Source organism: Arachis hypogaea, chromosome 5 (assembly GCF_003086295.3).
Source record: "Arachis hypogaea cultivar Tifrunner chromosome 5, arahy.Tifrunner.gnm2.J5K5, whole genome shotgun sequence".
Taxonomy (NCBI): Eukaryota; Viridiplantae; Streptophyta; class Magnoliopsida; order Fabales; family Fabaceae; genus Arachis; species Arachis hypogaea.
Genome location: NC_092040.1, coordinates 61,470,999 through 61,480,668, shown reverse-complemented (window position 1 = coordinate 61,480,668; position 9,670 = coordinate 61,470,999). Strand labels below are relative to the sequence as shown.

The 9,670-nt window shown below is 40.3% G+C and overlaps 1 non-coding gene across 1 annotated transcript; it reads left to right on the top strand.

The window, feature by feature from the left end:
* The first annotated feature begins 8,520 nt into the window (after window positions 1–8,520).
* Window positions 8,521–8,624, top strand: LOC112805098 (small nucleolar RNA R71). Its single transcript, XR_003203708.1, has one exon. It is a non-coding gene; the product is annotated as a small nucleolar RNA R71 (small nucleolar RNA).
* Window positions 8,625–9,670: the final 1,046 nt, after the last annotated feature.

Below are 9,670 nucleotides of genomic sequence, written 5' to 3'. Positions count from 1 at the left end.
GAAGATACCTCACCTCCCATGCCCTTGTTGAGCAATGAAGAAGAGATTGAATTGGAAGAGAGCCACCAAGAGGAAGAGGTTGAAGTTGTGGAAAGTTGTAAAGAGGTGGAAGTAATCAAGGAAGAGCACAAGGAAATGGATCTCATATTGGCTAAGTGTGGGGAGGTCCCCCTTCCTAAGTCACCATCATCCAACACAATATTTGAGTGGGTAAAATTTCTATCCCTAAGTTTCACTTTCTCACTTGAATATGGTTTGATTGAAAATGATGGGCAACTTAGAGCCCTTTGTGGAGTCAAGAGTAGGAGAGAATTGGTTAGTGGGTGGAAATGCCAATCAAGGTTCCTCATGGTTGGAAACTCAATGTCTAAGAACAATGGTTGGTATAGTTCTCAACTAAAGGGGTCTAGGAAGATGCTTTGGTGTTTACTTAAGAATTCGGATCACTTCTCACCCTATTGGAATTGTGATGATCAACTTGAAGATGCGTGTAGAAAAAAGACTTGGGATCCGGGAATAGATGAAGATCAATTTTGGAAGCCCTTAGCTTGTGTGGAACTTCATCAAAGCTTGGTACCATTGATCTTAAATTTTGGAGCTTACTTGAAGTCCAAGCATTGGTGGAAATTTCAAGATGAATTCAAGCATAAACCACCATGACAAGGAGCCTTCAAAATGTCCAACTTAAGGACAATAAACAAAAGTGTTAGGTGGGAGACAACCCACCATGGTAACATCTTTTCATTTTTCCTTTTGTACATACCGGTAGAATTAGTTTAGTTTCTTGTTTTTATTGGTTTGTTGAGCTTATTTGGTAGTCTAGTAGGTTGAATAAGGTTTTATGGTGTTTGGGTAGCTGTTTGGAGGTTTGGAATGCTTGAATTGGTGCAAGAACATGAAAAAAATTTTGAAAAATAGAGCACTAACCCGCGCGTGCGCCCACCTGGCACGCGTATGCACCTCAAGCATTTTTGAACATCCATGCGGACGCGCCATGTACGCGTACGCGTGGATGCAAAATTTCATGCCTCCATACATTGACCCGAGAGTTGTGCCTACACTGCGCCAGCACCATGCCTGAGGCACAAACCACCCATGCGTGCACACACCTGGCGCGTACACGTCCTTGATGTTAAATGTGCAATGCGCGTGCAGGCACGTTGTGCGCGTGCGCGCCGATAGCGGCACCTGCCCTCCTGGTACATGTTCCAGAGAGTTATGCCCAGTTTGTGCCTATTCTATGCCTGCAACCCACACGTGCGCGCACCTGATGCGTAAGCGTCCTTCTGCCAAACTGTACATCGGCGCATAAGCGCGCATAACGCATCCGCACCGGTAAAAAAAAAGAGTTTTTTTTTCTCATCTTCCATTTTCTTTTGTCCATTGCATTCGCATACTTTTATTCTTCGCATTTTCATTTTATTTTTATAGCATGTTTTTACTTTGTTTTCTTTCAAGTTTCTTATTTTAATAATGGTGTTGAATTCTCTTACTCAATTGTTGAGAATTTCTTGCCTAATCTTGGTGCTTCTTGACTTGTTTGATATTGTTGGGTGATGAAACTTTTAAATCAATGCTTAATCTTGTATGACTCTTATACTCTTTATGCATTGATATGAACTTGCATGTCTCTCACGACCCATTCTTTCTAGTTGAACTTGATGCTTTTGACTGCTTTTCATACTTTAACTCTACTCTTGCATCAAGCATTAGTTAATATGCCTTTGCTTGAATTGCTTTCTCACACACATGCGTAGCTAACATGTAGTGAGAACTTTACTCTTATTTAGCATTAGCCCCCGCCTATGTTCTATATGCTTCGCTATCTTTGTGTAGGCTTAATTCTTTCTTTTTCTCTCCTTTGAGGTTGGCCACCGAGAAGGAAAGAAATGGAAAAGCTTCTAAATGGGGCAACAAATAAGTTCATCTGCACAACCTTTTGAAGGAGCTCATCAATTGTAGCAACCCATCCACCTTGATCTTCTTTGTATGCACCGAGGACGGTGCAAATTTCTAAGTGTGGGGAGGTCGTCCGACCGACCTCTATGGGTGGTGGACGAAATTGTGATTCGTACTCTTTATTGTTGTATGGAATTAATTCCCTGATAATGGCTCCAAAAACTTGGTGCTCAATATCATGGTGTCTAAAATTCAATTCACAACTTTGCACAACAAACCAACAAGTGCACTGGGTCATCCAAGTAATACCTTACGTGAGTAAGGGTCGATCCCACGGAGATTGTTGGTATGAAGCAATCTATGGTCATCTTGTAGATCTCAGTCAGGTGGATTCAAATATGATTGGATTTGATATTCAAAAGAAAAATAAAATAAACAGGAAATAAAGATAAAGTTACTCATGTAATTCAATGGTGGGAATTTCAGATAGGTGCATGGAGGTGCTGTGTTCCTTCTGAATCTCTACTCACCGTTGTCAATGGCTACATCCCATCCTCTCAGTGAAAATGGTCCAAATGCTCTGTCACAGCACGGCTAATCATCTGTCGGTTCTCAATTAGGTTGGAGTAGAATCCCTTGATTCTTTTGCGTCTATCACTAACGCCCAGCCTTCAGGAGTTTGAAGCTCGTCACAGTCATTCAATCCCGAAATCCTACTTGGAATACCACAGACAAGGTTAGACTTTCCGGATTCGCATGAATGCCGCCATCAATTCTAGCTTATACCACGAAGATTCTGACTAAGGCATCCAAGAGATATGCGTCCGGTCTAAGGTAGAACGGAAGTGGTTGTCAGTCACGCACATTCATAGGTGAGAATGATGATGAGTGTCATGGATCATCACATTCATAAAGCTGAAGTGCAACGAATATCTTAGAATAGGAATAAATCGAATTGGATAGAAAATAATAGAAATTGCATTGAAACTTGAGGTACAGCAGAGCTCCACACCCTTAATCTATGGTGTGTAGAAACTCCACCGTTGAAAATACATAAGTGAAAGAGGTTCAGGCATGGCCGAATTGCCAGCCCCCAAACGTGATCAAAAGACTTAGCAGTCAAAAGATGCCTAATACAATAGAAAACTATCCTATTTATACTAGACTAGCTACTAGGGTTTACAGGAGTAAGTAATTGATGCATAAATTCACTTCCAGGGCCCACTTGGTGTATGTTTGGGCTAAGCTTGATCTATCCACGAGTTGAGGCTTCTCTTGGAGTTGAACACCAAGTTGTAACGTGTTTTGGGCGTTCAACTCCGATTCGTGACGTGTTTCTGGCGTTTGACTCCAGACAACAACATGGAACTGGCGTTGAGCGCCAGTTTACATCATTTAATCACGAATAAAGTATGGAGTATTATATATTGCTGGAAAGCTCTAGATGTCTACTTTCCAACGCCGTTGAGAGCGCGCCATTTGGAGTTTTGTAGCTCCCGAAAATCCATTTTGAGTGCAGGGAGGTCAGATTCCAACAGTATCAGTAGTCCTTTGTCAGCCTCCTATCAGAGTTTTGCTCAGGTCCCTCAATTTCAGCCATAAATTACCTGAAATCATAGAAAAATACACAAACTCATAGTAAAGTCCAAAAATGTTAATTTAGCATAAAAACTAATGAAGACATCCCTAAAAGTAACTAGATCATACTAAAAACTACCTAAAAACAATGCCAAAAAGCGTATAAATTATCCGCTCATCACAACACCAAACTTAAATTGTTGCTTGTCCCCAAGCAACTGAAAATCAATTAGGATAAAAAGAAGAGAATATACTATAAATTCCAAAATATCAATGAATATTAATTCTAATTAGATTAGCGGGACTTGTAGCTTTTTGCTTCTGAACAGTTTTGGCATCTCACTTTTTCCTTTGAAGTTTAGAATGATTGGCTTCTCTAGGAACTTAGAATTTCGGATAGTGTTATTGACTTTCCTACTTAAGTATGTTGATTCTTGAACACAGCTACTTTTATGAGTCTTGGCCGTGGCCCTAAGCATTTTGTTTTCCAGTATTACCACCGGATACATAAATGCCACAGACACATGATTGGGTGAACCTTTTCAGATTGTGACTCGGCTTTGCTAGAGTCCCCAGTTAGAGGTGTCCAGAGCTCTTAAGCACACTCTTTTTGCTTTGGATCACGACTTTAACCACTCAGTCTCAAGCTTTTCACTTGGACCTGCATGCCACAAGCACATAGTTAGGGACAGCTTGATTTAGCCGATTTGGCCTGGATTTTATTTCCTTGGGCCCTCCTATCCATTGATGCTCAAAGCCTTGGATCCTTTTTACCCTTGCCTTTTGGTTTTAAGGGCTATTGGCTTTTTCTGCTTGCTTTTTCTTTTTCTTTCTATTTTTTTGCCATTTTTTTCTCAAGCTTTTGCTTTTTCACTGCTTTTTCTTGCTTCAAGAAATAATTTTATGATTTTTCAGATCATCAATAACATTTCTCTTTGTTCATCATTCTTTTAAGAGCCAACAAATTTAGCATTCATAAACAACAAGATAAAAAATATGCACTGTTTAAGCATTCATTCAGAAAACAGAAAGTATTGTCACCACATCAATATAGTTAAACTAGATTTAAGGATAAATTCAAAATTCATGTACTTCTTGTTCTTTTGAATTAGAAACATTTTTCATTTAAGAGAGGTGAAGGATTCATGGAATTATTCACAACTTTAAGACATAGTTACTACATACTAATGATCATGAAGTAGAGACACAAAACATAAATAGACATGAAGCATAAAAATCGAAAAACAGAGAAATAAGAACAAGGAATGAGTCCACCTTAGTGGCGTCTTCTTCTTGAAGGACCAATGATGTCCTTAAGCTCTTCTATATCCCTTCGTTGCCTTTGTTGCTCCTCCCTCATTGCTCTTTGATCTTCTCTTATTTCATGGAGAATGATGGAGTGCTCTTGATGTTCCACCCTTAATTGTTCCACATTGTAACTCAAATCTTCTAAGGAAGTGTTGAGTTGTTCCCAATAGTTGTTGGGAGGAAAGTGCATCCCTTGAGGCATCTCCGGGATTTCTTGGTGATGAGCTTCCTCATGTGTCCCTTGGGCTCCATGAGTGGGCTCTCTTGTTTGCTCCATCCTTTTCTTAGTGATGGGCTTGTCCTCCTCAATGAGGATGTCTCCTTCTATGATAACTCCAGCTGAGTAACATAGATGGCAAATAAGATGAGGAAAAGCTAGCCTTGCCAAAGTAGAGGACTTATCGGCTATTTTGTAGAATTCATGGGAGATGACTTCATAAACTTCTACTTCCTCTCCAATCATGATGCTATGAATCATGATGGCCCGATCCACAGTGACTTCATATCGGTTGCTAGTGGGAATGATAGAGCGTTGAATGAACTCCAACCATCCCCTAGCCACAGGCTTGAGGCCCAGTCTTCTTAGTTGAACCAGCTTGCCTTTGGAGTCTCTTTTCCATTGAGCTCCTTCCACACATATGTCCATAAGGACTTGGTCCAATCTTTGATTAAAGTTGACCCTTCTAGTGTAGGGGCATTCATCTCCTTGCATCATGGGTAAGTTGAATGCCAACCTCACATTTTCCGGACTAAAATCTAAGTATTTCCCCCGAACCATTGTAAGATAATTCTTTGGACTCGGGTTCATACTTTGATCATGGTTCCTAGTGATCCATGCATTGGCATAGAATTCTTGAACCATTAAAATTCTAACTTGTTGAATGGGGTTGGTTAGAACTTCCCAACATCTTCTTTGGATCTCATGTCGGATCTCCGGATACTCATTTTTCTTGAGCTTGAAAGGGACCTCAGGGATCACCTTCTTCTTGGCTACAACATCATAGAAGTGGTCTTGATGGGCTTTGGAGATGAATCTTTCCATCTCCCATGACTCGGAGGTGGAAGCTTTTGTCTTCCCTTTCCCTTTTCTAGAGGATTCTCCGGCCTTGGGTGCCATCAATGGTTATGGAAAAACAAAAAGCTTATGCTTTTACCACACCAAACTCAAAATATTGCTCGCCCTCGAGCAAGAGAAGAAAGAAGAGAAGAAGAAGAAGAAAAGATGGAGGAGAAGGGGAGGTGTAGGTTTCGGCCAAGGTATAGAAGAGGGGATTGTGTTGTGTGAAAATGAAGTAGAATGGAGGGGTATATATAGGGAGGGGGGAGAGGGTAGGTTCGGCCATTTAGGGTGGGTTTGGGTGGGAAAGATTTTTGAATTTTGAAGGTAGGTGGGGTTTATGGGGAAGAGTGTTTGGATGTGAGTGGTGAAGGGGGTAATTGGGAAGAGAGATTGAGGTGATTGGTGAAGGGTTTTGGGGAAGAGTGTTTATTGGAAAGAGAGAATGAATGTTGAGAAGAGGGGAGAATATGTTAGGTGGGGATCCTATGGGGTTCACAGATCCTGAGATGATCCTGTGGGGTCCACAGATCCTGAGGTGTCAAGGATTTACATCCCTGCACCAATTAGGCATGTAAAATGCCTTAGCATACCATTCTGGCATTTAAACGCCGAAGTGGTGCACGTTCTGGGCGTTCAACACCCATGTGTTACATATTTCTGGCGTTGAACGCCAGTTCCATGCTTGTTACTGGCGTTCAGCGCCAGCTTTCCTCAGGGTACATTCCTGGCGTCCAAACGCCAGGATGTTGCTTGTTTCTGGCGTTCAGCACCAGATCCATGCTCTATTCTGGCATTGAACACCAGCCAGATGTACCTTACTGGCGTTTAAATGCCAGTAAGTCCTTCTTCCAGGGTGTGATTTTTCTTCTGCTGTTTTTGATTCTGTTTTTAATTTTTGTATTTTTTTCGGGACTCCAAATGATCATGGACCTAATAAAACACAAAATAACAATAAAATAAAAATAAAATTAGATAAATAAAAATTGGGTTGCCTCCCAACAAGCGCTCTTTTAATGTCACTAGCTTGACAGTGGGCTCTCATGGAGCCTTAGAGAAGTTCAGAGCATGATGAAGGTTTCCCAACACCAAACTTAGAGTTTGATTGTGGGGGCTCTTTTTGACTCTGTACTGAGAGAAGCTCTGCATGCTTACTCTCTTTTGTTACAGAGGGATGGCCGTGTGCCTTAAACACAAGGTAGTCCCCATTCAATTGAAGGACTAATTCTCCTCTGTTAACATCTATTACAGCACCTGCTGTGGCTAGGAAAGGTCTTCCAAGGATGATGCATTCATCCTCTTCATTCCTAGTTTCTAGGATTATGAAATCAGCAGGGATGTAAAGGCCTTCAACCTTTACTAATATGTCCTCTACTAATCCACAAGCTTGTCTTACTGACTTGTCTGCCAATTGTAATGAGAATAAGGCAGGTTGTACCTCAATGATCCCTAGTTTCTCCATTACAGAGAGTGGCATAAGATTTATGCCTGACCCCAGGTCACACAGAGCTTTTTCAAAGGTCATGGTACCTATGGTACAAGGTATTATGAATTTCCCAAGATCTTGTTTCTTTTGAGGTAGAGTTTGCTGAACCCATGTATCTAGTTCACTAATGAGCAAGGGAGGTTCACCTTCCCAAGTCTCATTACCAAACAACTTGGCATTCAGCTTCATGATAGCTCCTAGATATTGAGCAACTTGCTCTCCAGTCATATCTTCATCCTCTTCTGAGGAAGAATAGTCTTCAGAGCTCATAAATGGCAGAAGGAGATTTAGTGGAATCTCTATGGTCTCTATATGAGCCTCAGATTCCTTTAGGTCCTCCACAGGAAACTCCTTCTTATTTAAGGGACGTCCCAGGAGGTCTTCCTCACTAGGATTTTCATCCTTCTCCTCCCTTGTGCATTCGGCCATATTGATTACATCAATGGCCTTGCACTCTCCTCTTGGAGTCTCTTCTGTATTGCTTGGGAGAGTACTGGGAGGAGTTTCAATAATTTTCTTACTCAGCTGGCCCACTTGTGCCTCCAAATTTCTGATGGAGGATCTTGTTTCACTCATGAAACTTAAAGTGACCTTAGATAGATCAGAGACTAAATTTGATAAGTTAGATGGGCTCTGTTCAGAATTCTCTGTCTGTTGCTGAGAAGATGATGGAAAAGGCTTGTTATTGCTTAGCCTGTTTCTTCCACCATTATTAAAGCCTTGTTGAGGCTTTTGTTGATCCTTCTATGAGAAATTTGGATGATTTCTCCATGATGAATTATAGGTGTTTCCATAAGGTTCACCCATGTAATTAACCTCTGCCATTGCAGGGTTCTCAAGATCGTTAGCTTCTTCAGAAGCTGCCTTTTTAGTACTGTTGGATGCATTTTGCCATCCATTCAGACTTTGAGAGATCATGTTGACTTGCTGAGTTAACACTTTGTTCTGAGCCAATATGGCCTTCAGAGCATCAATTTCAAGAACTCCCTTCCTTTGAGGCGTCCCACTATTCACGGAATTCCTCTCAGAAGTGTACATGAATTGGTTATTTGCAACCATATCAATAAGTTCTTGAGCTTCTGCAGGCGTTTTCTTTAGGTGAATGGATCCACCTGCAGAATGGTCCAATGACATCTTAGAAAACTCAGGTAGACCATAATAGAATATATCTAATATGGTCCATTCTGAAAACATGTCAGAAGGACACTTTTTGGTCATCTGCTTGTATCTTTCCCAAGCTTCATAAAGGGATTCACCATCTTTTTGTTTGAAGGTCTGAACATCCACTCTAAGCTTGCTCAACTTTTGAGGAGAAAAGAATTTATCCAAGAAGGCCGTGACCAGCTCATCCCAAGAGTCCATGCTATCTTTAGGTTGTGAGTCCACCCATGTTCTAGCTCTGTCTCTTACAGCAAAAGGGAAAAGCATGAGACTGTAGACTTCAGGATCTACTCCATTCGTCTTTACAGTCTCACAAATCTGCAAGAACTCGGTTAAAAACTGGTAAGGATCTTCAGATGGAAGTCCATGAAACTTGCAGTTCTGTTGCATTAGAGCAACTAATTGAGGTTTCAGCTCAAAATTGTTTGCTCCGATGGCCGGAATGGAGATGCTTCTTCCATCAAATTTGGAGGTTGGTTTAGTGAAATCACCAAGCATCCTCCTTGCATTATTGTTGTTGGGTTCGGCTGTCATCTCCTTTTCTTGTTCGAAAATTTCAGAAAGGTTGTCTCTGGATTTTTGTAATTTAGCTTCTCTTAATTTCCTCTTCAGAGTCCTTTTAGGTTCAAGATCGGCTTCAACAAGAATGCGTTTTTCCTTGTTCCTACTCATATAGGGAAGAAGAAAACAAGAAAAGAAAGAGAAATCGTCTATGTCACAGTATAGAGATTCCTTTATGTTAGTAGAAGAAGAAAGGGAATGAAAGTGGAGAAGAATGAATAGGTAGGGGCAGTGATTTGAGATGAAGAGAGGTGAAAAGAAGTGTTAGTAAATAAATAAATAAATAGAAGAAGGGGAGAGGGAAGAAATTTCGAAAATAAATTTGAAAAGAAGTTAAATAATTTTCGAAGATAAAAGATAACATAGAATTAAAATTAAAATAATTAATTAATTAAAAAGAATTTTTGAAAAAGGGATGAGATATTTTCGAAAATTAGAGAGGGAAAAGTAGTTATGTGGTTTTGAAAAAGATAAGAAACAAACAAAAAGTCAAATAGTTAGTTGAAAAAGATATTAAAATCAAATTTGAAAAGATAAGAAGATAAGAAGTTAGATAAGATATTTTGAAATTAAATTTTTGAAAAAGATATGATATAAAAGATAAGATAAGAGAGATTTAA